Source organism: Lupinus angustifolius, chromosome LG04, assembly GCF_001865875.1.
Source record: "Lupinus angustifolius cultivar Tanjil chromosome LG04, LupAngTanjil_v1.0, whole genome shotgun sequence".
Taxonomy (NCBI): Eukaryota; Viridiplantae; Streptophyta; class Magnoliopsida; order Fabales; family Fabaceae; genus Lupinus; species Lupinus angustifolius.
In genome coordinates, this window is record NC_032012.1 from 12,461,783 (window position 1) to 12,463,186 (window position 1,404).

Here is a 1,404-nt window from a genome sequence, read left to right on the forward strand (position 1 = left end):
TTTCAGAGTAGCTCACAATAGCTGGTTTCATAGCTTAAACTAGCTTTGATGAGTCAAGCATACAGAGGTGCCAAAGCTACTTGATCAAGGGACCAAACCCATGCTGAAGGGTTTGGTCAGCTGCTTAGCGGAGCTGACAAGCAGCTCAGCGGCCCAGAAGAATTTCTATAAATACGACATTCCATTAGAGCATAAAAAGAAGATAAATAAAATACAATATATCTTACACATTTTGCCTGGAAATTCTCTGAAGTTCTCTCTTCTTGTTTGCCTTCAAGGGTAAGAATGAAATGAAGACTGGACGAAGAACTTACAAAGCTTGGGAAGATAATGATATCAGTTCCGCCTCTGAACCAGAAAATGAAGAACAAGCATATCTCTCTCATGGAATCTCATCACTCTAATGATGAAGAGGTAAATAAATCTAACCTATTTTCTTCTTTTGAATTGCGACATGCATTTAATGATTTACATGATGAATACATCAAACTCACCCAACTATTTTTAAAACAAAAAACTGAGTTAGAAGCATTAAAAAATAAACCATCATTGTCTTCATGTCAAAACTGCATTACTCTTGAAAAGAAAATTTCAACGTTAAGTGTTGAACTAAATAAGGTAAACAAGAGTAGCAAAGATCTGGACAAAATTATCAACGTTTAGAGACATTCTAACGATCGAAGAGGTCTTGGTTATTCTGAAAACCAAAATTCTAAGAATTAGAATCTCTCAACAAAGATAAACTTTCAAAAACAAAGTATTCATGCTTTTAAGAATAATACCAATAAATCTAGGATACATAAGCATCATCTCATATGCACTTATTGTGAAAACCAAGGGCGTACATCAAACACTTGCATGATTAGAAAACATGGTGTGCCCTTAGGTCATTATAGATGGGTTGAGAAAAATGCTAACCATGTAGGTGATAAGTGCCAAACATACCTAAATTTCATACACTTTTATGGCACTTATCTTAAGCATAATTGAGAAAAACCAACTTAAAACAATACTTTTTATATAAAATATCATAATCTTGTATATTTGTGTGTGTATTTCTTTCTTATGTATTTTGTAGAATTTAGAAAGAAGAAAAGAAGAGAAAAAAGACTAATGGTCAAAAAGAAAAAGAAGTCAAAAACCAAGGTGCTCAACCAGGCAGCTAAGTATGGACCAAGCCACGCTAAGCTGACCTAGACACTAGCCTGACCTGGACACCAGCCTGACCTGGACCAAGCTGCTCAAGCAAGCATTTGAGCGGACCTGCTTGGCCGCTCTGCCTAGCACTAGACTAGTCCTGGCACGATCAGAACTCAAGCTTGACACGGTCAGACACAAGATTGGCACATGCCCAAGCTGCTGAACAAGCAGCTTAGCAGTCCAACCAAGCAGCTTAGCGGAGAA